Genomic DNA, 27,926 nt, shown 5'->3' with positions numbered 1-27,926 from the left:
AGCAAAAGCAAGCATTCCATAAGCCTTCTTAACCACCTTATTGATCTGTGTCGCCACTTTCAAGGAGCTATGAACTTGGATCCCAAGATCTCTCTGGTCACTATCTGGTCAGGTAAATATTTATGTGGGTTAAACTCCATCTGTCATTTCTCAGCCCATATCTGCAACTGATCTACATTGCAACACTCACAACATGCTGGAGGAACTCAGCAGGTTGGGCAGCATCCGTGGAAATGATGAGTCGACGTTTCGGGCCAGAACCCTTCATCAGGACCTACATTGTGTGGTATTCTTTGCCAGTCCTCTGCACTATCCACAACTCCACCCGTCTTGGCATTATCTGCAAACTTACTAACCCATTCATTTACATTTTCATCCATGTCATTTACAAAAAAATAGGCATCAGTTAGTCTCGTGAGACCATGGATTTGCGCCTTGGAAGGTTTCCAGGGCACAGGCCTGGGCAAGGTTGTATGGAAGACCGGCCGATGCCCATGCTGCAAGTCTCCCCCCTCCATGCCACCGATGTTGTCCAAGGGAAGGGAAGGGCTGATACAGCTTGGCACCGGTGTCGTCGCAAAGCAATGTGTGGTTAAGTGCCTTGCTCAAGGACACAACATGCTGCCTCAGCTGAGGCTCGAACTAGCGACCTTCAGATCACTAGACCGACGCCTTAACCACTTGGCCACGCGCCAACACCCATGTCATTTATATACATCACAAACAGCAGAGGTCCCAACACAGATCCCTGCAGAACTCCACTAATTACAGACCTCCAGCTCAAATAAGTCCCTTCAACCACTACCCTCTGTCTTCTATGCGCAAGCCAGTTCTGAATCTGAACATCCAGTTCACCGCAGACCCCATGCATCTTGATCTTCTGGATTAGCCTTCCATGAGGGACTTTGTCAAATGCCTTACTAAAATCCATGTAGACAACATCCACTTCCCCTACCCTCATCAATCTCTCCCATCACTTTGTCAATATGAGTGAGCATTGTGCAAAACTCCGCCCTTTTTGGCACATGTAATTATTATCCATTTTGTATCTATTACTGCCAATGAAATCAATGGCCCAAGAGATGTCTACAATTTGAAATAACAGTTTGGAATGAACTCTGACTTCAGGAAGTTGTGAATAATTGGCCTATAATGAAATATAAAATTCCGAGCTTAAATTGACAACTAATTCTCAGTAAATTAGGGATAGCACTGTTGTGTAGCAGTTAGCACAATGCTATTACAGCACTGGCGACTTGGGTTCAACTCTGCCGCTGTCTGTAAGGAGTTTGAATGTCTCTCCATGACCTTGTGGCTTTGCTCCAGGTTTCCACCCACATTCCAAATATATGTGGGTTAGTGGGTTAATTGGTGACATGGGTGTAATTGGGCAGTGTAGGGGCTCGTTGGGCCTGTTAACACACTATACCTCCAAACAAAATAAAAATTAAAGTTAAATAATTAGGGCAATGCAAACATTCTAATTAAATAAAAACCTTCACTTAAATCCAATTCCCAATGCAAAGTATGTGCGGTCAGTTCCGCGGATGTTAGGATTAAGAGGCAACACTGGGAGGACAGAAAGAAGGCTGTGTTTTCCCATCTGCACCGTCCCACAACAGCCAGCTCAAACATCATCACAATCTGGAAACACACCATCTCACAGAGTCAAAATCCCGGAGGCTGCTCCCTAATAAAGTTCTGTGGCAGGACTTTTACCAAAAGGACCACAGTAGCTCAAGGAACTGTTCATCTTTCCTCCTTAAGGAAGGTAGGGAATAGGCATGAAATGTCGGCTTTGTCTCAGTACACACGTCCAACAGAGCTCTGAAAAGCCTGACGAGGGAAAGACTGCTACTAGCCATTAGATGTTTGAACTTAAAGTGTTAATTTACCAAATATTCTTCATTTTTTTTCAGAAGATAACATTAACAAAAATAACTTACTTGATGATTGTTAGACCGAGAATGCAGACATTGCTGGATTCTACAAGGACATTAAGTGAAATATGAAAATTATTTTTCTGCCAAGTAAATGAGGCTGAAGAAAGCCTCTTTATTAACAGTGGCCTCCATCTGTAGAAATATCTGGCACACATTGGGTGAGCCAACTACTGTAGTGGTGAGTAGCTCACTTTGAGATCAGATATGAGGCAGAGCTGTAAGTTACTGGAGTGCTTTCATTTCCTTTGCCGTTTCAAACACATAACTTCTCTCAAAATTGTTTCCTGCAATTTACTATTGTTGAATATTCCACAGCGAAATTAGCAGCATGTCAAAAGCACACATTTTGCCGTGTACTGGCTCTCCTGAATAAACAGCAGGAAAAAATGGAAAGCTGGGCCAAAGCAAAGAAAATATATCCAGAGGCTCCAGCCCCCGCCCCCCCCACCCCCCATTCCCCTCTATTAGCAAGGAAACATTTCTTTTTTGAAGCTTTGGGCCCATTTTCTGCTTTTGGTCCAATTAGAACCGTAAGTGAAATCTTTCACCAGCTTGTCCCAGTATCAAGCAGTGATCAGTTATGGCGGAAGATGACAAAATTAAGTTGTTCCTTACAGTAGCTAATTGAAAATATGACAACATTCCTGAGGAGCTGGGGGCTTTTTTTATGCTAAAGATGATAAAGTTCTTGGGCAGCAACGGAGGCATGCTGAGTCAGCGGCGGGGGAGGGCATAGTCCTCCCCTGTCCTCATCCCTTGCCCCTCCTCAATTAATATGGACTGGATTAAAGGCACACCATACATATTCATGATGATATGCATCTAATTAAAATCCACTCCAAAAGCAGTCTAATTTGTAAATGTCTACATACCTCAGCGGCCACTTTCTAGGTAAATCTGTACACCTGCTGGTTAGTGCAAGTATCTAATCAGCCAATCATGTGACAGTAACTCAATGCATAAAAGCATGCAGACTTGACCAAGGGCAGGGGTTCCCAACCTTAGTTTTAATGTCACAGACCAATGCCATTGAGCAAGGGTTCTGTGGACCCGGGATAGGAGCTCCTGGTAAGAGATTCAGTTGTTGTTCTGACCAAAGATCAGAATGTGGGAAGAAATGTGGCTTTGACCATGGAATAATTGTTGGTGCCAGATGGGGTGGTTTGAGTATCTCAGAAACTGCTGATCTCCTGGGATTTTCATGCACAACAGTCTCAAGTTTACAATGAATGGTGTGACAAACAAAAAAAACGTCCAGTGTGTGGCAGTTCTGAGGGCAAAAAACACCTTGTTGATGAAAGAGGTCAGAAGAGAATGGTCAGAGTAGTACAAGCTAAGGTGCAGGAACTCAGATAACCATGGGCTACAACAGTGGTGTGCAGAAGATGGGACGGCAGCTGAAGACCCTCATATTGGGTGTAGGAGTTACCCATTAAAGTGGCCACGAAGTATCTTCCTCGGTGTCAGGTTATTTCGATTGAGACAGAAAGAAGTCTACACAAACTTAATATAATCTCTGAAAACAATTAGAAATAGAGTAATTTTCAACAGAAGCCAAATCAGATGCAAATCTCCTTTTTATAAATATTATTGAAGCCCAGGTGTTAGAGCATTTTTTTAAAGCAAATGGTTGTTCGAAGAGAAATATTGAACAGTTTGGCTATTGAAGAGAACCTAGACAGGTGACTTGCGGAGGAACGCACTAGGCTAGTTTGGCTTGACCAAAGGGTCTGCTTATACAGGGTATTCCACAGATCTATGCTTTAGGAATAAAGGGGAATACAAAATGGGGAAAGAAGGCAGAGTGCTCACCAAGTTGCTTCTTCCATATGCTGCCAAACAAAACTATCCTAATGTTGACCAGCTCCTTCTGTTTTCATCCCTGAAGGTTGGCCTTGAAGGAAATTGTGAGCCTAGAACAACACACATAGAAAATGCTGGAGGACTTCTGCAGGTCAGGCAATGCCTACGGAGAGGAATAAACAGTTTATGTCTCGGACCGGCACTCTTCGTCAGACATTGGAGAGGTTTCAGAGGAGGTTCACGAGAATGTTATTGGGAACGAGGGGGCTATTGTATGAGGAATGCTTGATGGCTCTGGGCCTGTACTCACTGGAATTTAGAAGAATGATCGGGGATCTCATTGAAACTTAATGGATGTTGAAAGGCCTAGATAGAGTGGAATTGGAGAGGATGTTTCCTATAGTGGGGGAGCTGAGGACCAGAGGGAACAGCCTCAGAATAGAACAGAGATATGGAGGAGGAATTTCTTTAGACAGAGGGTGGCTAATCTGTGGAATTTGTTGCCACAGGTGGCTCTGGAGGTGAGGTCATTGAGCATATCTAAGGTGGAGGTTGGTAGATTCTTGATTAGTCAGGGCATAAAAGGTTGGGGGGAGAAGGCAGGAGAATAGGCTTGAGAGCGAAAATGAATCAGTGGAGCAGACTTGATGCGGTGAGTGTCTTACATCTGCTCCTATCTCTTATGTTCTAATGGTCTGTCAGTCCTTGTCCCGAAACATCAACTGTTTATTCCTCTCCATAAATGCTGTCTGACCTGCTGAGTTCCTCCAGGACTTTGTGTGTGTTGCACTGGGTTTCCAGCATCTGCAGAATCTCTTGCATGTTATAACCCAGAACGTATCTATCCTTGTGGAATCAGCCCCTAAGTGCGGGATTCTAGGCAAGTTTCCCAAGTCCCAGTAATTTGCATATCCTGCGGAGTAATGGAATCACTGTTAATTGACAGCAATCTATTCTAACTGGGTGTCTAGTTATTTTTTGAAGGCCAAAAAATTGTTATCTAGCCACTTCTGCATATTTCTACTAAAGTAAAGCCTGTAACTTCTTGTTGCCTTCTTTGTCTTCCTATCACCACACTGGCTTATGTTTGACGATCAGGACCGTCCAAACGATCACTTCTAATGAGTGCACCTGGTTTCAATTCACATAATAGCTGTAAACACAAACAATCCATATGAGACTGGCTGGTAGACAGATCATATGGGTATTAAGGTCTTTTCCCAGGAATGGATATGGTTATAGGAAGTACTGCATACAGCCCAGGGAATCACAGCTGAAGCATTCTGCAGCATTGAGTACGTTTACATGGAGTATCCGTCAACAAATGCTCCCAGCATCTTCTCACTGCTACCATCGGGCAGGAGGTACAGGAGCCTCAGGTCCCACACCGGCAGGTTCAGGAGCAATTATTACACTTGAAACCAGAAATTCCTGAAGCAGCATAGATAACTTCACTTGCCTCAACTCTGAACGGTTTCGACAAACCACAGTCTCACCTTCAAGGACACTTTTACAACTCGTAAACACAAGAAGGTCTGCAGATCCTGGAAATCTTTACAACTCTTGTTCTCAATATTATTTTTTATTTGCAGTTTGCCTTCTTTCGCACATTGGTTAATTGTCAGTCTTTGTTTATGCTTTGCTTTTTTTTGTAAAATTCTATTGTACTTGAAGGTGAATGCCTGCAAGAAAATAAATCTCAGGGTTGTATATGGTAACGTATACGTACTTCGATAATAGATTTACTTTGAACAACCTGCACATTGTTAATTTGTTGTAAGTCCAGTAAGGAAATGAGGAATGTCCAAGACATTTTCCATATGCCATATAGATGGACGACACAGCATTATCTATGTAAGGTACAACAATCATAGATGCGTAGAGAATCACAAGACAGCTGCAATGAAATTGGGAAAAGCACTTTCTGGAGTTCTGCACATGGAAATTGGGAACATACTAGAGGGCAACACAGGGACACCTGACCCCTCACTTCACCCCACACAGAATCCAGGTTCATTCTGTGCATTGCTGAGGTTTAGTTATGTACCGTGTCCTATGACGTTGGTGGTCATGGTCTTGACATGATTGTTCTTGGCAAATTTTTCTACAGAAGTGGTTTGCCATTGTCTTCTTCTGGGCAGTGTCTTTACAAGATGGCTGACCCCAGCCGTTATCATTACTCTTCAGAGCTTGTCTGCCTGGCATCAGTGGCCACATAACCAGGACTTGTGATCTACACCAGCTGCCCATACGACCATCCACCACCTGCTCCCATGGCTTCACATGACCCCTTTGGGTGTGGGGGGGTGGTGGAGCCCAGCAGGTGCTACACCTTGCCCAAAGGTGACCTGCAGGGCTAACAGAGGGAAGGAGCACCTTACAATTCCTTTGGCAGAGATGTCACAAGTGCAGAAGATCAGTGAAAAATTCATCTTGCATACAGTTCCTACAGATCAATTCATTACACAGTGCATTGAGACAGAACAAAATAGAACAACAGAATGCAGAATAAAGTCTCACATTTACAGAGAAAGTGCAGTGCAGGCAGGGAATAAGGTCAAGAGTTCAAAGTTCATATAAGTTATACAACCTTGAGATTCGTTTCCTTACAGGCAGCCACCGAACAAGAAGCCCAGAAGAACCTATTAAAGGAAAGGCTAATGAACAGCCAATGCACAGAGAGAGAGAGAAAAAAACAAAACACGCAAACAATAAAAGCAAGCGACAACATTTAAAACGAAAGTGAATGCATAGATACGAAGCCCAGAGCCGAGACAAGACCTTCCTTCAAGACTCAGTCGTGAATCATGATTAGGACTTGGTGAATCCTGAGTCCTGATACAGCAGGGGTTCCAAAACTCTTTTATGCCGTGGAGCCTTACCATTAACCAAGGGGTCTGTGGACTGTAGGCTGGGAATCCCCTGTGATAAAGAGTCTCGGCCTGAAACGTCAACTCTTTATTCCCTGCCGCAGATGCTGCCTGACCTGCTGAGTTCCTCCAGCACTTTGTGTGTGTTACTCTGGATTTCCAGCATCTGCAGAATCTCTTGTGTTGTAGATTTAACAATGCTGAGGTAAGTCTGTCCACATTCATTTAGGTAACATCACAATCCAGTTCGTGTCCAGGGCTGGAGAATGGGAAATGCTGGGGTTGTACTGTCAAGACAGCTGAACAATGGTCATTTACAAAACACAACTGCAGAGCAAGGCCATATTTCTTTGATTGTATCTGGCGGAGATTTGCACCTACAAGCTAAACCTTGTGGAAATGCTCTGAATGTGGCCTCACCAGAAAGGCAGCAGTCAGTTTAATCTCCATATCAAGCGTTTTGTCTCTGAATAGGGATGAAAACTGGAGTTAGGAAAGCCGGCTTCAAGTCAGAGGCAGATGAAGTTCAAACGTTGTGGGGCAGGTCCATGTCTTTTCAGGGGCTCCAAACCTGGGGTTCAGGGGCACCTCAGTTAATGGTAAGGCTCTGTGACACAAAGGTTGGGAAGCCCTATACAAGTGAAAATTCACTTGCACTGAGTCAGAATGGAAAACAAAACTAAGTGTTCAACTTGCCATTTGGGACACTGCTTAATAAAACTCTAAGAAATTGGCATTACATAGGTTAAGAAAAATTTCTTTGTATGCTTGTTGGCAATGGAATGAATATCATAGATGGAGGTATTACACCTGCTGAGCAAAGAACATGGTGTGCTGGCCAAAATTTACCTCATAGCCGTCACTAAGAAAGACGATCAAATCATCCACCTCACGTGTCTACATGTGGGATGTTGTTTATGACGTTCTAAGGACACGAAAACAGCTGTATACATTATTTATTTCTTAACCTTTTAAGTTAGCTGTAGGGTTCAATATAAATGACGTGAGAGAGTGAGTGAGAGAGAGAGAGAGAGAGAGAATTCATGTGAATAGGTCGGGCCTGCTCTTACGATAAGCCAACACAGACAAAGTGGTATAATGTGTCACAGAGTCACAGACATCCCACCCTGCAAAAGCTCATTTCAGGGAGATAGCACGTCTGCCCCCTGCAACCCCATATCCCACCCCCCACCCCAGCCGACCTCCAAGGGCGCATGTATACGGGACATTTGATTATGAAAGAACACAACAATTTATTTGACACATATTGAAACTGTTTATACACACACACACACACACACACACACACACACACACACACATATATATATATATTCCTTATTGAGTATTTTGTTGGTAATCTCAATGCTAATGCAAATAGCTTTTCTATTTCTTTTGCAAATTTTCCTTGTACTGTGATGTGGCTCTGCCGAAAAGAACTGTGAAATACTTGAGCAGCCTTCCCTGCGATTAGCCTCCCTAATATGTTGTGGTCCCTAAAAGAAATAAAATCATAAGGTGTATCCTTATTATATTGTCTTATGTAATACTCTGTTTAGTGATTTTGTCTAATCTGTAAACCAATCTGTAATCTGTAATCTGTAATACACATAAAAGTTGCTGGTGAACGCAGCAGGCCAGGCAGCATCTGTAGGAAGAGGTGCAGTCAACGTTTCAGGCCGAGACCCTTCGTCAAGACTAACTGAAGGAAGAGTGAGTAAGGGATTTGAAAGTTGGAGGGGGAGGGGGAGATCCAAAATGATAGGAGAAGACAGGAGGGGGAGGGATGGAGCCAAGAGCTGGACAGGTGATAGGCAAAAGGGATATGAGAGGATCATGGGACAGGAGGTCCGGGAAGAACGACAAGGTGGGGGGGGGACCCAGAGGATGAGCAAGGGGTATATTCAGAGGGACAGAGGGAGAAAGAGGAGAGTGAGAGAAAGAATGTGTGCATAAAAATAAGTAACAGATGGGGTATGAGGGGGAGGTGGGGCATTAGCGGAAGTTAGAGAAGTCGATGTTCATGCCATCAGGTTGGAGGCTACCCAGACGGAATATAAGGTGTTGTTCCTCCAACCTGAGTGTGGCTTCATCTTTACAGTAGAGGAGGCCGTGGATAGAATCTGTAACCTGTAAACTGGGTATATGCAGAAAATGTGACATGAAAATACAGTATGTACTTATATATTGTCATGGAGTCATTTTTTAATTCTATTACAACTTTAAGCTCGTCCACAGAGTGTTTGGCCTCATCACGTAGGACATCAATAGGGTAGCTCCTTAGCAGCCAGCCAGCTAGTTTAAATAACGTTATCTATGCTAATGAACGAATGACACTTGTTAAACTCACCTCAACATGTCTTTTACAGTCTTAACCCACCGTGGGCAATAGAAAAGTCACTGTTGCAAACAGTGCAGCGAGCAACACTGTCATTATTTTTGACCCCTATTAGGCAGGGGTACACTTTAGTGGGGTGAAGTGTATTTTATATTTTCTTTTTTTGAAACACTTTGCCATGGCGGTGCAGGACATGAAACTGAACTGATGGAGAGACAGAGGTCGACTGTAAAGCCCGCCCACAGAGAAAACTGATAGGTCTACTTAGCACAAAGAGAGACCAATCAGGATGCTCGCTCTTGCTCTCGCTCCCGCTTCTGCTCTCCCTCTCCCTCTCATTTCCGGGATATTGTACATAATTTGCGGGTGTCAAGGAGCTACTATTAATATGCGGGCGACTCCCAGAACTTCCGGGAGAGGTGGGATGCTTGGAGTCATAGAACACTACAGCACAGAATAGATCATTCAGCCCATCTAGAGTGTGCCAAAACATTTGAACTGCCTACTCCGATCGACCTGCACTGGGACCATAGCCCTCCGTACCCCTCCCATCCATGTACCCTTTCCAAACTTCTCTTAAACGTTGAAATCAAACCCACATTCACTATTTGCACTGGCAGCTCATTCCACACTCTCACTACCTTCACAGTGAAGAAGTTCCTCCTCATGTTCCCCTTAAACATTTCGCCTTTCACCCTTAACCCATGACCTCCAGTTGTAGTCCCACCCAGCCTCAGTGAGGAGAGTCGGCTTGCATTTATCCTATCTATACCCCTCATAATTTTATAATCTTCCCTCAAAATTCTACTATTATTTACTTATTGGGATACAGAGCAGAATAGGCCCTTCCAGCCTTTCCAGCCCCTGAATTAACCCTAGCTAAATCACAGGACCATTTACAACGACCAATTAACCTACCAACCGGTACGTCTTTGGACTGTGGGAGGAAACCCGTGCAGTCACGGGAAGAACGTACAAAGTCCTTACAGCCAGCACTGGGAGTTGAACCTGGGTTGCCGGTACTGTAAAGCGTTTTGCTAATCACTATGCCACTTATGAATTGTAACAGCATAAGACATCGAAGCAGAATTAGCCCATTTGGCCTATCAAGTCTTCTCCATCATTCGATGATGGCTTCTTTACTTTCCCTCTCAATCCCATCCTCCTTAGGTGTCCACAAGAGAACTACTTAGAAGAGATGTACCTTTGGCCTCCTTCCTAATAAAGAACCAATCAAATTCCACTTTACTTTAAGGCCTGCACCATGAAACACTCTGGTAAGAACATCAAGACAACAGATTCAGAAGAACACAATCCTGATACCATGATGGAGTCTGCCACAGTCAGCACAAGGGTGGCGAGGTGGAGATACGTCTCCACCAAAGGAGGTGTAAGGCACTCTCTCCCTCCGCAAGCCTGCAGGTCACCCTTGGGAAAGGTGTAGCACCTGTTTAGCACCACCCCCCCCACCCGCTGATCAGAGTCATGTAAAGCCATCAGAGCAGGTGGCGGATGGTCATATGAGCAGTTGGTGTATATCACAAGTCCTGGTTATACAACCACCGACACCAGGCAGACAAGCTCTGAAGAGTATTGATAATGGCTGGGGTCACCCGTCTTGTAAGGACACTGCCCAGAAGAAAGTAATGCGTAAACCACTTTTGTAGAAAAATTTGCCATGAATAATCATGGGCATGGAAAGACCTACAATCACCTACGTCATACAACAAGGCACACAATGGAAATGATAATAGCATAAACACCATTTCAATCACAATAATGCAGAGAAATAAATAATGTATCCCCATTGCTACATCCTGTCAGTGATCATACAATGATTGTACAGTACCATTGGTCAAAGGCAGACAACACACATCCAAAAAAAGAAGAACCAGCTTCTATTTACATTGCACCCCGAAGACATTGGGACATCCCCCAAATAAAATACTTCAGAAGTTTATTTACTGTTGTAATGCAATTGCACAGCAAGTCTCAAAGCCAGCAAAAGAGTAATGATCAGATTTCAGAGATCCTGGGAAAACTCTTTACAAAAATTCTATGAACAGCAGGGAACTTGGTTTAGCATCTTAATTAAAGCGTGTTACCTCGTAAACAAATCTTACATTGCTGCCAACAGCAAATGAGGAGTTATTCAATGGCTTCTATATTCCTTTCAGAACATTGAAAGCACTCCCATGCTCATTAGGTTTTTAAGTGTAATCGGTTTAGTTCTTTGGAAAGTAGAGCAGTCCATTTATATACAGCAAGCATTAGAAACAGAGAGATGATAATGACCAAATAATCTGTTGTTTTTGGACCGGTTGAGGGATAAATATCAGCTAGGGATTCTTGGTACATCTCTTCTAAGTAGTTCTCTTGTGGACACCTAAGGAAGGAAGCTTGAAAGTTCAAACTTTTAACTGTGACACTCCACCAGTACTGCAGTCGATTATCATTCCCTTCATTACATTCAGACTCAGTGCTGTCCAATGAGTTTACCATTCAACTCAAAGACCCCTGATTATATTCATAGGTAACAGTATGCCTGAATGCTCTGCTTTATAACAGGAAACCGAGGCCTGTAATTCAGAGCTCAAAATTATCTCATAATGAAAGATTTTTTAATGACGTACCTTTTTACCACAATACATAGATTTCATAGAAGATGCAACCAAAGAGAAAACTCAAATTTTAAAACTTATAGATGATAGAGAGGTTTCCACATGCTCTAACAAGGACTAAAGCAAAAGTTGTAACTGAGTAGAGAAGTATCCCAAAGAATGGAGTCTTCTAAGACTTTTAAGAGCCAGAAGTACTTATTTGCCCAGACTCGAGAGACGGCTAACTGTTGTTAATATATGAATCACATCAAACTGCACAAACTAGAAGCATCCAAGAATACAATCTGTCTCTTTGAGACTAACCAGAGCGAACTGGCCACCAAAAACCTGAGGCAATTCAGAACTGCAATTCCCCACTTACTGATGCCTAACAGCTCGGTCCTATTGAATACGACTGCTCGCCAGGAGGCTCCAGAACTAACTGGATGTCTGTAGCGTGCTTTGCCAAGCACTGTTCCAGCCTCAGTCTCTGCTCTTCAGCCTTGTGTTTTCTTGAAACTTTTACATGCTTGAATGTGAGACAAGTGTTTGTTCATTTGGTTAGGAATGAAGGGACGTCTGGGGGGACCACTGTAAAAGGAGCTTTTGGCTGCTTTTGATATTTAATGCTTGCTAACATCTTCACACCAATCAGCAGGTTCTTAATCGCCTTCTGTGTAAATGTTTTTAAACTTTGGTCCGATTACTAATTCATTCCTTTCAAACTCATTTCTGTACTTCCAACATTTTGTTAAAGGGAAAAAAGACTTGGCAGGAGATATTAGGGATAAGAAATCAGAAGGATGTTGATCCCTACAACTGTTTACAGAAGGCAAACATCTGTTGCTAGGAGAAGTTCCACATACTTTATTCCACATATGGGTGTTCCTGACTTGAAATTTTTGATCATTTATTTTAGTTAAAACATTCATAATTGGCACAGGGTCTCTGGTATTTATTCACTTTGGGGAGATATATATTTCAATTTATTTAAAGAATGTTAATGTACGGTAAATCCCTTTCCATTGCCTTTCTTTGCTCTAATACCTTAAACAAAACCTAGACGAGAGATTGGGGCACAGACCAGTTATAAGGAGATTTGCCTAAGTGTCCCGGAAGTGATTTCTATAATTATTCTTGCCTCCCAATGTCCAGCCTACAGTACTATGTAAAAGTCTTAGGCACATATATATTTATCTATATACGCAGCTAGGGTGCCTAAGACTTTTGCACAGTACTGTACTTACTAAATGATCACCAATATTAACAAAAATTTAAAACTCACAGATATTGCTGTTTCAAGGGCAGATGAAGAGAGGATGGAGGTGGACGTCTTTCCACTGTGCACTTCAAACCAAATCAAAATTAACCCACGCAGGAAATGATATAAAAACTGCTTACAGTGTTTTGCAAAAGTCTTAGGTGGCCTAGATATAAGTGTGCCGAAGACTTTTGCTCAGTCCAGGATGGCAGGGGGGACCGACCATTGAAGACCAGGACCACAACCAGTTAACCCTTCCGACTGAGCATCAATTCAGTACAATGGGAACATGAAGAATGAAAAGCAACATATATGAAATGCTTTCCTTTCCAGTTCTGATGAAGGGTCTTAGCTCAAACTATTGACTGCTTATCCCTCTACATCACTGTTGCCCGGCCTGCTGAGTTCCTCCAGCATTTTGTGTGTGTTACTCTGGATTTCCCTCATCTACAGAATCACTTGTGCATTGGAAGAACAAAAATTATTCGTTGCCTTCTCCCATACTTCCAGTACTAAAAGTAGCCTCGTAGGCAGCTGGAAACTGCACATTCGATAGCATTTCCACCGCCAGCAAACTTAGTCCCTCATCAGCAGCAAGATTGGACCACATAAGTTCTGAAAGGCTAGGTAGCCCGCAGTGAGTGAGATGCCCCCTGACACCTGAGGTCTTCTGCAAACCATGACCCAGGATGAATGCGGCAGATTCAAGACTCAAGGTTATTTGACGTGCGTACAATAAAACATACAGCGAAATGTATTCTTTGCGTTAGCAACCGACACACCCGAGGGGGTCCTGAGGGCAGCCTGCAAGTGTTGCCACGTGTTCCAGTGCCAACACAGCAAGCCCACAATGCTTTGCAGAACAATACAGAACACTACAAGCAACAAAACAGCAACAGCAAAACAAGGCCCTTTCTTCCTTTCCAGCCATGCAGAAACATACACAGCCCTTTAACCTCAGGACAGGGCTCCCAGCTTGTCCCTTGCCTGCAGAAACATAGCTCTGAGGATGCTCAAAGTGCCCAATATCATCAAGAATGAAGAAAACACACGATTATTTATTTATTTATTGACGTACAGCACGGAATCGGCCCTTCTGGCCCTTTGAGCCATTGTCAGCTTAACCCTAGTCTAATCATAGAAACATAGAAAATAGGTGCAGGAGTAGGCCATTTGGCCCTTCGAGCCTGCACCGCCATTCAGTATGATCTTGGCTGATCATCTAACTCAGAACCCTGTACCTGCCTTCTCCCCATACCCCCTGATCCCTGTAGCCACAAGGGCCATATCTAGCTCCCTCTTAAATATAGCCAATGAACTGGCCTTAACTGTTTCCTGTGGCTGAGAATTCCACAGATTCACTACTCTCTGTGTGAAGAAGTTTTTCCTCATCTCGGTCCTATAAGGCTTCCCCTTTATCCTCAAACTGTGATCCCTCATTCTGGACTTCCCCAACATCGGAAACAGTCTTCCTGCATCTAGCCTGTCCAATCCCTTTAGGATTTTATACATTTCAATAAGATCCCCCCTCAATCTTCTAAATTCCAACGAGTATAAGCCTAGTCGATCCAGGCTTTCATCAAATGAAAGTCCTGCCATCCCAGGAATCGATCTGGTGAACCTTCTTTGTAATCACGGAACAACGTACGATGACCAATTAACCGGCCAACTGGTACGTCTTTGGACTGTGGGAGGAAACTGAAGCACCTGGAGGAAACCCAAGCAGTCACGGGAAGAACGTACAAACTCCTTTCAGGCAGTGGCGGGAATTGAACCCAGGTCACTGGTACTGTAAAGCGTTGTGCTAACCACTTAGCTACCATGCCACCCAATTATCACCCCATCCGCTGCAATAACCACTGACGCCCTTCGGCACCAACGCATTGTGGCTGCAGTGTGCCCCATATACGAAATCTACTGCAGCTACTTCCCTCAGGTACTCCTACTGCATTTCACAAGGACGCAAGCTCTGCTGCCAAGAGGGACAAGAGGATAAGTTGAATGGGAACACTACCACTCCAAGCACACACCTTCCCTCATCCTCACCAGGTCTAACTCCTAAATCTGTCAACCCAATTTCACTCTGGAAACTACCGTCAGCAAACTCACAGTTGTGGTTCAACAAGATGGCTACCACCCACCTGTCAATAGTGCTGTGCAGGTTGACTCTGTGGTTAAGAAGGCATATGGTGCATTGGCCTTCATCAACCGTGGGACTGAGTTTAGGAGCTGAGAGGTAACGTTGCAGCTATATAGGACCCTGGTCAGACCCCACTTGGAGTACTGTGCTCAGTTCTGGTCACCTCAATACAGGAAGGATGTGGAAACCATAGAAAAGGTGCAGAGGAGATTTACAAGGATGTTGCCTGGATTGGGGAGCATGCCCTATGAGAATGGGTTGGGTGAACTCGGCCTTTTCTCCTTGGAGCGACGGAGGATGAGAGGTGACCTGATAGAGGTGTACAAGATGATGAGAGGCATTGATCGTGTGGATAGTCAGAGGCTTTCTCCCAGGGCTGAAGTGGCTAACATGAGAGGACACAGTTTTAAGGTGCTTGGAAGCAGGTACAGAGGAGGCGTCTTGGATAAGTACTTTACGTAGAGAGTGGTGAGTGCGTGGAATGGGCTGCTGGCAAAAGTGGTGGAGGCGGCTACAATAGGGTCTTTTAAGATACATCTGGATATGTACATGGGGCTTAGAAAAATAGAGGGCTATGTGTAACCCTAGGTAGTTTCTAAGGTAAGGACATGTTTGGCACAGCTTTGTGGGCGGAAGGGCCTGTATTGTGCTGAAGGTTTCCTATGTTTCTAATAGTATTTGAATACCAGCTTCATCACAGCAGCCCAAATCCTGAAAAATGAATAAAATTCAACCCTAGCTGTCTCCAGCCAAATGTTCCTAAGTAAATTTATTATCAAAGTACGTAATTGTCACTGTATGCAAACCTGAGATCCGTTTTCTTGTGGGCATTCATAGTAAATAGAAAGAAACACAATAGACGCAATGAAACCCCACGGACAAACAATGTGCAAAAGACAACCCTGTGTTTCATTTTCTTGCGGGCATACTCAATAAACCCATGATAGATCAATAGACAATAGAATCAATGAAAGACCGCATCAACTGGGCGTCCAACCAGTGAGTAAAAGAATGTAGTCTGCAAAATGCTCAAAGTGGAAGCTGCTCCTGTCCAACATCGGACTAAATAAAATATGTCATTTTTTTTACACTAGTTATAGGAGGTTAAAGTGGTTTTGAAGTAATGGTTTGTGAAGTGTGAACCTCGGTATTTCTGCCCATTTCGTTTGGACTCAAAATGATGCAAAGACCTGTCTGCTAGAGACCATTGGCAACTGCTACAGAACACTGACAGAATGTTTATAAGGCCATAAAATATACAGTTCTGTGCAAACGTCATAGGCAAATACATACAGCTAAGACTTCTGCCCAGCACTGTATTGTCAACATGGAGCAGAGAGCAAGTTTATAAATCTGGTGGGAGCAAAGGATGCTGGGAATGGCGAGGGGCCAGCACCACAGGAGGGTTGTGGCACGGGTGGCAGAGAAGGAGTTCCAGGGCCATGGGGTGGGGCGGGTACAGACACACCCAGCCCCGAGACACCAGGGAAGATCATTCGATTCCAAACACCTCGCTGGTGCTTCCCGCTCCCTCCCCTCTCCCTTCCCTTTTTCCCAAACATGATTCCCCTCTCCCTACCCCTTTCCCACTCTCAGTCCACAATAGAGACCCGTATCAGAATTAGGCTTATCACCTCTCACATATGTCATGAAATTTTTGTCACAGCAGTACAGTGCCATACATAAAATTACTACAGTACTGTGCAAAAGTCTTAGGAACCTTAGCCATTTATATGTGCTTAAGACTTTTGCACAGTACTGTGGCATTTGACCCATCGAGTCTGATCTGCCAGTCAATCATGGATGATTTATTTTCCTTCGCAAACCAGTTCTCCTGCCTTCTTCCCAAACCTTTGACACCCTCAATAATGAAGAACCTATCAACCTCCGTTTCAATTATACCCAATAACTTGTTCAACCAATGAATTCCACAGATTCACCACCTCTGGCTAAAGAAACTCCTCTTCATCCCTGTTCTATTAATATAATGCTGAGGCTGTGTCCTCTGGTCCTAGACTCACCCACTATAGGAAACATGCTCTTCACACCCACTCTATCTAGGCTTTTCACCTTAAGCTTGTGACAATTTTCCTAATGTGCTATCAGACATTGTATCACTACAATACCCACACATCTCTCCAAGCGTCCATCTACAGCAGGGATTCCCAAACTTTTTAATGCAATGGGCTCCTACCATTATCCAAGGTATCTGTGGACCCTAAGCTGGGAACCCCTGTTTGACTGGTTATCCATTTGTAAAACTGGCTCAATATTTCTCTGTCCATTAACCTGGTCTGACCTGCTGGGCATTTCCTACAGCTCCGTATTTCATAGCTTTTACGTCACTCTGTTAATTTTTACAACTCTCTCTTCAACTCTCCAACTCTCTCTCCCTCTAATAGGGAGGAGAAGATGGCAGCGCGACACAGTGCGCGTGGCCTCTCCGGTGAAATGATATCATATTTGTTAACTAGGGGACCATGCACAATCCTGATTTGATGGAGACAGATGTGAAGAAGCATGGAGGAACACCTAGAGAAACTTCTGAAATGCTCGGTTCGCTGCCGCTGCTACCGTGCGATCGAGAGTCTCCAAAGGAAAGGCCCCAAATCCTCGGCTTTGCCAGTTGCTGGCGGCTGGGGCTGGGGTCAAAGCGCTCGGCAGAGATGGTGCTCAGTGCTCGGTGTTGGAGGGCTGGTCGGAGGCTCGAAGTTTTCAGACGGACGGAGAGTCGGACTGTGGTCGGGTGCTTCCAGGATGCTGCATCGGCAAGTTTGCGGCGCTGGAAGCTCATGGTAGGGAGAGTTTTCTTCCTTCTACTGTCTGCGTGAGATGTTGGGACTTTCAAGAGACTTTGAGACTTTTTTTACCGTGCCCATGGTCTGTTCTTCTATCAAATTACGGTATTGCTTTGCACTGTTGTAACTATATGTTATAATTATGTGGTTTTTGTCAGTTTTTCAGTCTTGGTCTGTCCTGTGTTTCTGTGATATCACACTGGAGGAATATTGTATCATTTCTTAATGCATGCATTACTAAATGACAATAAAAGAGGACTGCGTGTCCTCATAATCTAATCTAAAAAACTTCATGCATTAACATAGCAAGCTGATATATTTATCAACAGTTTATCACTATGTCAACCCTGTATTCCTTTGTCCTATCATCCCTTTACTGCACTCCCTGCAACTAAAAACTAACTTGTTTTCTCGCTTTTACAGTTCTGATAAAGGATCTTTCTCTCACTATAAATGCTGCTTGGTCTAGAGAGAATTTCTAGCAATTTTCACATTTTATACATCCAGAATTATACTTATTTATTTACTGACTGATTGTTTGATTGAGATACAGCATGGAATAGGCCCTTCCGATTTAACCCTGGCCTAATCCCGGGACAGTTTACAATGACCAATTAACCTACCAAATGGTAGGTCTTTGGACTGTGGGAGGGTACCAGAGCACCCGAAGGAAATCGATGCGGTCACGGGGGAGAACGTACAGACTCCTTACAGGCAGCGGTGGGAATTGAACCCAGGTCGCCTGTACTGTAAAGCGTTGTGCTAACCACTATGCTACCATGGCTGCCCATTGGTTCATCGCCATGAAGATGTCCCCTGCTAGCTCAGGGATGAGTTCTAAATGAGATCCATCTACAAAGGTGTTTCAAGCCCTCTCTAGTCTTTGAACAGTTACTCCTTGCCGTAAAGGACAATCAGCATTATAGTGTTTGACAGAAACTCATGGAGGGAAACAAGATCTCTTTCCAGACCTTGGAATGTATCCTTTTTTTTCAAGTCTGTGCACATGACATTGATTAGAAGTGAAATGAGATTTTGAACCAATCAATCAGAGGGAGATCAAAATTTGTTAGATTTTTAAAAAAAAATTCTTAATTGGACTTTGCCTCGTAATTAATTATGTTAATTATTAACATCTATCCATTTCGAAACCATCATCCGTCAAAAATAATTTGTGCTTCATAATCTCGTGGAAGCAGCGCGAAACCTTACAAAACACATACGGCACGATGATCAAAATAGGCGTCAGACTCGAATGTATTGAAGCCAAAAAATTACCCATGATAAAGTGCAGACAATCTGAACATTGTACTGTTATTATTGGAAACACCTCAGCAGTCCTTACGCACAGAGTTTATTTTTAATGGTTAATATTTTGAAGTACGATCTGGGGTAGTTGGATCACCACAGCGTGATATTTCTGCTCCTTACTGACAATATATTAATCATTTTTATGATATAACTTATCTAAACTCTAATTTGCCAGCGCTGTCTGAAATTGGACGAACCGTGACCAAGTAACAATCTATGAAATGTAACTGCCCGGGCCATGTTCTTGAAATAATAACAGGAAGAATCATCTGCTCTCACTCCATCCTCCCGCCACCCCACTAGGAATAGGGTTCCCCTCGTCCTCACCTACCACCCCACCAGCCTCCGGGTCCAACATATTATTCTCCGTAACTTCCGCCACCTCCAACGGGATCCCACCACTAAGCACATCTTTCCCTCCCCCCCCCTCTGCATTCCACAGGGATCGCTCCCTACACAACTCCCTTGTCCATTCGTCCCCCCCATCCCTCCCCACTGATCTCCCTCCTGGCACTTATCCTTGTAAGCGGAACAAGTGCTACACATGCCCTTACACTTCCGCCCTTACCACCATTCAGGGCCCCAAACAGTCCTTCCAGGTGAGGCAACACTTCACCTGTGAGTTGACTGGGGTGATATACTGCGTCCGGTGCTCCCGATGTGGCCTTTTATATATTGGCGAGACCCGACGCAGACTGGGAGACCGCTTTGCTGAACATCTACGCTCTGTCCGCCAGAGAAAGCAGGATCTCCCAGTGGCCACACATTTTTATTCCACATCCCATTCCCATTCTGACATGTCTATCCACGGCCTCCTCTACTGTAAAGATGAAGCCACACTCAGGTTGGAGGAACAACACCTTATATTCCGTCTGGGTAGCCTCCAACCTGATGGCATGAACATCGACTTCTCTAACTTCCGCTAATGCCCCACCTCCCCCTCGTACTCCATCTGTTACTTATTTTTATGCACACATTCTTTCTCTCACTCTCTTTTTTCTCCCTCTGTCCCTCTGAATATACCTCTTGCCCATCCTCTGGGTCTCCCCGCCCCCTTGTCTTTCTTCCCAGACCTCCTGTCCCATGATCCTCTCGTATCCCCTTTTGCCTATCACCTGTCCAGCTCTTGGCTCTATCCCTCCCCCTCCTGTCTTCTCCTATCATTTTGGATCTCCCCCTCCCCCTCCAACTTTCAAATCCCTTACTCACTCTTCCTTCAGTTAGTCCTGACGAAGGGTCTCGGCCTGAAACGTCGACTGCACCTCTTCCTACAGATGCTGCTTGGCCTGCTGCGTTCACCAGCAACTTTGATGTGTGTTGCTAGGAAGAATTATATTGGACATCCCAAATGAACAATATATTTCTTCAGAAATTGCTTCCAGTGAACAAAATCTCTCTGAAGAAAGAAAAACATTGCAAACTTAACCGGCTTTCCATGGAAAACTGACAGCATTCTGACATTGACCGTCTTTCTATGTGGACATTGTTAAATAAGACAGAGGAGCAGAAGTATGCCAATCTGCCTATCATTCCATCATGATTGATCCATTTCGATCTCAACCCATTCTCCTGTCTTCTCCATGTAGCCTTTCATGCCCTGATTAATCAAGGACCTCCTTAAATACATCCAATAATCTGGCCTCTACAGCTGTCTGTGGCAACGAATTCCACAGATTCACCACCCTTTGGCTAAAGAAATTCCTCCTCGTCTCCGTTCTAAATGGACGTCCCTCTATTCTTGAGATTGTGCCCATTGGTTGTAGACTCCTTCAACATAGGAGGCATCCTTTCCACATCCACTCCACCTGAGCCTTTCAACAATCAAGTCAAGTCAGGTTTATTGTCATTTAACTATATACATTTATACCATCAAATGAGACAAAGTTTCTCCAAAACAAGGTATAAAGCTCTCTAGTATATGTAACACATATAACACATAATAATCAATAGGTTTCAATGAGATTCCCCTTCATTTTTCTAAGTTCCAGCAACTACAGCCTAAAGCCATCAACCACTCCTCATATAACAAGCCTTTCAACCCCGGAATCATTTTTGTCAACCTCCTTTGAGCTCTCTCCAATGTCAGGACATGCTTTCCTTGATAAGGGGCCCAAAACGGCTCACAATACTTCAAGTGCAGCCTCACCAGTGCCTTATAAAGCCTCAGAATTACATCCTTCTTTTTATATTCTAGTCATTTGCCTTCTTCACCACCGACTCAACCTGCAAGTTAACCTTTGGGGAATCCTGCACAAGGACTCCCAAGTCCCTTTGCACCTTGGAGTTTTGAATTTTCTCCCTGTTTAGAAAATATTTGCAGCTAAAATGTATAATATTTTAAATTGCCTGGCTGAATTAAGTATCTGCTCCCTTAAGACCATAAGACATAGGAGCAGAATTAGGCCATTCAGCCCATCGAGTCTGCACCCCTATTCCATCATGGCTGATCCTGAATCCCACTCAACCCCACACACCTGCCTTCTCGCCATGTCCTTTGATGCCCTGGCTGATCAGGAAGCGATCAATTTCCGCCTTATGGGCTCTGGCAAGCTGCTGTCAGGGGCCTATGCCCTCAGATGGCCTATTCAGCAAGAAAGTGGCCTATCCTCAAAAGTAAAAAAGCTGCTAGAGACGTGTACAATTTATTTGTAAGAAAGTGGTCAGAGTTGGGCAGTCTTTCTTTGATTCCGTTATGGTTCTATAGATTTATTGAGTATGCCTGCAAGACAATGAATCACAGGGTTGTATACCGTGACATATATGTACCAACTTATTGCCTATTACGCCATTGGCATTTAGGGAAGCTGTAAAGGACCTCAATCTCTGGCCGTGTTCAGGGCTTCCTTCATCGTGTCAGTAGCTTCCTCGTAGTTTTCACCACTGTCAGTCATGCAAGTCCCAGGTGGAAACCAAAGAATACCATCACACTCAGATGTAGAAAGGTTCTTCATTACTGTTTCCATAACAATTTTGTTTTAGCGGTCAGGGTTGTTAGCCCTGAGCCGAGCCTCTGAACTTGGATGACTGCTGGACAATTCTTAGTCTGGCCTCTACTCTTTGATCTGTTTGTCATGAGTGACCCTACCGAGAGACGGAGCACAAAGTCCTGACTCCAGCCAACACAGCTCTCCGAGTCACTGAGGCACGCAAGCCTCCAAACCCTACGCCAAGGTTGTGGGCCTCTTGGGGGTGACATATATGTACTTCGATAATAAATTTATTTTGAACTTTGAACAATGGGTTTAGCTGTCAACTTTAATGAAACACTGCACCAGCCGGAAATCTTAATCACTTTACACCTGACTAAAAAAATTAAAGGGTATTTATGCTGAGGAATTGTGTTACTATTGCAATGTATTAATTTACTCTTTACCTTGTCCTTATATATATATAATAGTTAATTTAAATAAGTAGTGCAAAGAAATAGAAATAAAAGCAATCTGAATGAGGTTTAATATCAATGCATGGGTCGTGAAATTTGTCGTTATGTGGCAGCAGTACTTTGCAATGCATATTAATAAAAACTAAATTACGGTATTTTTTTAAAGTTACATTAAATAAGTGGTAAAAAAATTGTGAGGTATTGTTCATGGGTTCAGTGTCCATTCAGCAATCAGATGGCAGAGGGGAAGAAGCTGTTCCTGAATCGTTGTGTCTTCAGGGTTTTCTACCTCCTCCCTGATGGTAGCAATGAGAAGAGGGCATGTCCTGGGTGGTGGGGGTCCTTAATGATGGACGCTGCCTTTTGAGGCATCGCCCCTAGGCCATCAGAGGAAAGCTAGTGCCCATACAACTCTCTGCAGCTTATTTCGATCCTGTGCAGTATCCCCACCGCTGCCCCACCATACCAGACGATGATGCAGCCAGTTAGAATGCTCTCCATGACTCATCTGTAGAGATTTGCCAGTGTGTTTCATGACAAACCAAATCTCCTCAACTCCTAATGAAATATAGCCGCTGTCTTTATAGCTACATCAATACATTGAGTCCAGGCTAGGTCCTTAGAGATACTGACTCCCAAGAACCTGAAATTGTTGACTCTTTCCCCTTCTTACCCCTCTATGAGGACTGATATGTGTTCCCTCATCTTAGCCTTTCTGAAGTCCACAATCAGTTCTTTGGTCTTACTGATATTGAGTGTAAGATTGTTGCTGCAACTCCATTCAACTGGCTGACATATCTTGCTCCTGTACGCCCTCTCGTCACCATCTGCAATTCTGTTATTGTTAGTGACTCATTTCAATGGATTATGTTGGTAGTAGGTTGTGGAAGATTAATTGCTATAAAAGAAAACATTAGTGTTATGTTTAGTAACTTCAAGACATTAAACCTCTTCAAGGGAAGACACGGGAGTCTGAAAATATGGGTCTAACTTTAGGTTTACTTTCAGTGAGCTGCATGTATCACCTGGTTGAGTGATGATGTATGCAATTAACATATTTTTACATATAATCCACAATTAATTATTTATACAAACAAGAATGCTTAATCAAACAATATCTATACAAGATTAGTCAACTATTATTGAAATATTAAATACAGTTAGCATATATTTATTTGGTGAAAAGACTGGTGACCCAGATCTGGGCCGTACCCTCCAAATATCCGGACCTGCCTCTCGGTTTTATTTTGCACTACCTTACTTCCTCTTTTCTATTTTCTATTTATCATTTATAAATTAAATTTTTAATATTTACTGTTGATTTGTACTCCAGGGAGCGCAAAGTGCAGAATCAAATATCACTGTGATGATTGTATGCTCTAGTATCAATTGTTTGGCAACAATAAAGTAAAGTAAAGAAAAGGTTTAATGGGACCTTATGAGGTGACATTTATACAGTATCTTTCACATCAAATTCTTTCAAAGGACCTCACGCAACACATAAGCATATTATGAGGGATATAGATAGGGTAAACGCAAGCAGACATTTTCACTGAGGTTGAGTGGGACTACAATCAGAGGTCATGGGTTAAGGGTGAAAGGTGAGAAGTTTCAGGGAAACATCAGGGGAAACACAAGGAAAACATGGTGGGTGAAACTAAGACCAGAGAACACAGCCTTAGAATAGAGGAGCGTCCTTATAGAATGGAGATGAGGAGGAATCCCTTTAGCCAGAGAGTGGTGAATCTGTGGAATTCTTTGCCACAGGCAGCTGTGGAGGCCAGGTCTTTATGTATATTTAAGGCAGAGGTTGATAGGTTCTTGATTGATCAAAGCATGAAGGGATATGGGCTGAAGGCAGGAAATTGGGGCTGAGAGAAAAATTGGATCAGACATGATGAAATGGCAGAGATAAACTTAATGGGCCAAATGGCCTAATTCTGCTCCTATATCATATGGTCTTCTGGAAACTTCTTCACTCAGAGTGTGGCGAGAGTGTGGAATGAGCAGCCAACACAAGTGGAGCATACGAGCCCGATTTCAACCTTTAAGCAAGTTTGGAATAGTACATGGATAGCGGGAGTATGGAAGGTCTTTGTCCCGTTGCAGGTTGATGGGAGTAGGCAGTTCAAATCATTTCGGCATAGACTAGATGGGCAGAAGGGCTTGTTTCTGTGCTATCTAAAAAAATATTAAATCAGGTCATTGTTATTATGTCATGAAAAGTGATTAAACTTAGTGATTTCAGTATAGCCAAATCAATTCCTATTCAGCAGATGGATAGGGTTCATTCCAGCCAAGATTAAAATATGCCAGCGTGTGTGAGGCGATAAGAATTAGATTAAACACTAACATCTCTTTATAAACAAGTTACCCATTGATCAAGATTTAAAAGTATCTGACAGACACAACTTTTGAGCTAGTGGTTCTTGGTTCTGGCAATAAATTTCATGCACATGTCAAATCAAAGCTAAATCTCAATAATCATCTACTATATCAGCATAACAGTTTTCAGAAAATCTGATTAACACTGTAACCATGTCCAGCTCCAATCTGCGGAATGCCCGAAATGTAAAAGCGTTGGCTAACTACAACGTTACCATGGTGCCCCCTTGGTAAGATTTCTTATCAAGTCTTATTTGGTGTTTCCCTGAAATATTGTTTATCCCCCGATTTTATACATGCCAGCTTTACCCCGCATGCACATGATACTTTCTCAGCCAAAAAAAACTGCCCATCTAATTTCCTATGTGATGGCCTTAGCATTTAGTTTTCTTAATGTCCAATATTTATCCATCATAGTTTCGAATTAATTCCAAAGCTGAGCATCCACATGCCCCTAAGATAGAGAACTACAACCCACTGATTTAAAAATTCTCCCCAGTTGCGCCAACTGGCTGGCACTTGTTGTAAGCAAAAGAACACTGGGGGGCTAATAGCTAGTGACTAGGAATTTAGAAATAAATGTAGAGACATGGAATACAGCGATGATGGCATCTAAGTTTCAGGAGTTTCATTAATTATGTTATAGAATGCACCCATTAGAATAGAAAATTGGATTTACTGTTAGACATGTGGACAATCATTTTGCTCCTAATTTTGGAGAATGAATTACGAAGTAGGCTTCAGGGGCTGGTTAGTTTACTGAGGCTTCTTACGCCTTCCTTTCCAGTCCTAATGAAGGGTCTTGGCTCGAGACATTGACTGCTCATTCCCCCTCCAATAAATACTGCCTGACCTGTTGAGTTCCTCCAGCATTTTGTGTGTGTTTCTGAATTTTCTGCTTCTCATATGCTTATATTAACAGATCGTATACATTGAAAAGGACAAGTTTTTGAGACGGACTTTGTCCCCAAACTGTACAATACTTTAATTGAATACAGTAGATTCTGGTTCATTGGGACCAGTACATTTTGGCCCAATAAGCTGAAGTTTCATGGAAATATTTAAAAAGGTATAAAAAAAGACAATCTACCATTTAACAGGGTACACATTATAGATTTAAATGAAATGCAAAACAAAGTAGAACCATACCAATACTACTACAGTTCTATAAAACTTTGCATTGGCTCCTAATAGTTATAGACAGACGAATTCATCCAGTGGACGTAATGAACAAATCAGCATAGACACCTAGTGCAGGTAGTGGACTGCTGTCGTACAATGCTTTTGATGATTGCATCCCTCAATTCTTCATTTACATGGTAACATTCAAGATAATTGTTGATACCTTCAGGTTCGTAGTTCCCAACTTGTTGAAGTAGTGAAATTGTTTCTGGCATTTCTAAGCCTGAACGCATGGAACGGCAGTGAGCAAAACAATTCTGAATTGTCCTGCTGTTTATATCTCCCCAACTATCAGTGACAAAAACCGCTGCTGTTTGAACACAAGCACACGCAACTGATGCTATTTAAAAACTTCGCTCTAGGCACGGTGTAGTGTCTACAGAATTACATGCAACTGTTGCTAGTTAGAACTGTTCAGCTACAGTCTCCTGTCCTAATTAAGCAGCATTGTGTCCCAAATAAACAAAAGAAACTCCAGCTATTTTCTCAGTTAGTTTTTGTTCTTTAAGGTCTGTCCCAGACAAGCACCTGCCTCAATTGATCGATGGTCCTATAAACCGGAATCTGCTGGATTACCAGGTTCTCTTACACTCCTGAGATTTACAACTCTGCATGATCATGAGAAAGAAAAGTTTAAAAAAGTCTCTCTAATCTCAACTTGAATGTCTTAACATCCTTTCTGAACTGTGTAATCTTGCACACAAGCTCCTCAAAGGACTGAGCACAATGCAAACTTTTAATTAACTCACAAATTATATCACCCTTCTCTGATGATTTTTTACTTGCTTAGTTTAAAGCACATTTGGAAGTTTAAAATAAGTAACTCTCGGGCATGATACAACTCATGCTGAAGGTAAGTAAGTAATTCAAACAGTGTTATCGCTTTCTTTTTAAGACCTTATGAATCTGTCTGGTGTTTCAACTTTGGGTTGCTCCACTTGAGGCTTTCTGACAATGAACCTTGATAACTCCAATTTTTGGTAGGCTGTGTTGATGAAGTAAATTGATCAGCCTGAATGCGAGAAAGTCTGCTGATGCTGGAAATCCAGAGTAACACACACAAAGTGCTGGAGGAACTCAGCAGGTCAGGCAGCATCCATAGAAAAGAATAAACAGTCAACGTCTCGGGCTGAGGCCCTTCTTCAGGACTGAGAGGGAGGGGGCAAGATGCCTAAATTAAAAAGGTGCGGTGGGGGGGGTCGAGGAAAGGGGCTAGCTGGTAGGTGAAGCCAGGTGGGAGGGAAAGGTCAAGGGCTGGAGAAGAAAGAATCTGATAGGAGGGGAGAGTGGACAATTAGAGAAAGGGAAGGAGGAAGGGACCCAGGGGGAAGCAATAGGCAGGTGAGAGGTAAAAGATCAGAGCAGGGAACAGAGGAAGGGGGGGGGGCATTTTTGTTCATCAGAAGGAGAAATCAATATTCATTCCATCAGGTTGGAGGGTGCCCAGATGAAATATATATTTTTTTTATGCTGGATCAGGCATATTAACCTGCATTAAATTATTAAACAAGCTCACCAAAGAAGATTTGGCTCATCTGGTATTCTAACTTTAATAAACTTGTCTTACTGCCAGATTTTTTGTACGGCCTCTGTATTCTTTAATTAAGATAATTAAGTGTCAGATGGCGGGGTGGAGATACATCTCTACCAAAGGAGATGTAAGATGCTCCTTCCCTTCACTAGCCTGCAGGTCACCCTTGGGCAAGATGTAGCACCTGCTTAGCCCCCGATCAGGGTCATGCGAAGCCATGGGAGCAGGTGGTGGATGGTCGTAGGAGCAGCCGGTGCAGATCACAAGTCCTGGTTATGCGACCACTGACGCCAGGCAGACAATCTCTGAACAGTATTGATAATAGCTGTCTTATAAAGACTCTGCCCAGAAGAAGACAATGGCAAACCACCTCTGCAGAAAA

At 43.2% G+C, this 27,926-nt stretch overlaps 1 protein-coding gene across 6 annotated transcripts in view; it reads right to left on the bottom strand.

Annotated features, from left to right (window-relative positions):
- The window catches only part of col8a2 (collagen, type VIII, alpha 2), a 223,073-nt gene that overhangs the window by 86,140 nt on the left and 109,007 nt on the right, over positions 1-27,926 (bottom strand). The window contains exon 1 of one of the 6 annotated variants that reach the window (XM_072247125.1): positions 20,274-20,460. The exons of 4 other annotated variants lie outside the window; for them this stretch is intronic. The gene's annotated coding sequence lies outside the window, so the exon portion shown is untranslated. Of the gene's footprint in view, positions 1-11,936; positions 12,038-20,273; positions 20,461-27,926 lie in introns of those variants that run through there. One more of the 6 variants, XM_072247124.1, reaches the window with a different exon arrangement.

This window comes from Mobula birostris, chromosome 30, assembly GCF_030028105.1.
Source record: "Mobula birostris isolate sMobBir1 chromosome 30, sMobBir1.hap1, whole genome shotgun sequence".
In the NCBI taxonomy this organism is placed as follows: domain Eukaryota; kingdom Metazoa; phylum Chordata; class Chondrichthyes; order Myliobatiformes; family Myliobatidae; genus Mobula; species Mobula birostris.
This window is presented reverse-complemented; position numbering and strand designations above follow the sequence as displayed.